Here is a 385-nt window from a genome sequence, read left to right on the forward strand (position 1 = left end):
AGAAAATCTTCAAAGAAAAGTGAGGAAGCATCTAACCGAGTACGACAAAAGACGACTAATACTACTTATTGCATATCACATGGATATTTGTTCCGTTCTAATCCAGAAAGTGACCGCGGAGCTGGTCCCTTTGGTGGACTCGCGTGCGATCGCGAATCCCTGTCACGTGCGAGACCCAAACGAGCAGGGGCGATTACGAGATACAATCGTGCGTAGCCTTTCGCCCGGCTTTGTCACGTCGTCGTCGACTCGGGGAGATAAACGGTGGTCGCGAAGTCGAATCGACGGCCAATCGGGCCGGAGGAGTGTTCCGGTGTCCAGACCAATGAACATCGAGCCGTTATCAACCCGGCAAACCTAATATAACCGATCACCGCGGTCCTCC

The sequence above is a fragment of the Ceratina calcarata genome, unplaced genomic scaffold (genome assembly GCF_001652005.2).
Source record: "Ceratina calcarata isolate Rehan_Ccalc_2016 unplaced genomic scaffold, ASM165200v1 scaffold39.2, whole genome shotgun sequence".
Classification (NCBI taxonomy): Eukaryota; Metazoa; Arthropoda; class Insecta; order Hymenoptera; family Apidae; genus Ceratina; species Ceratina calcarata.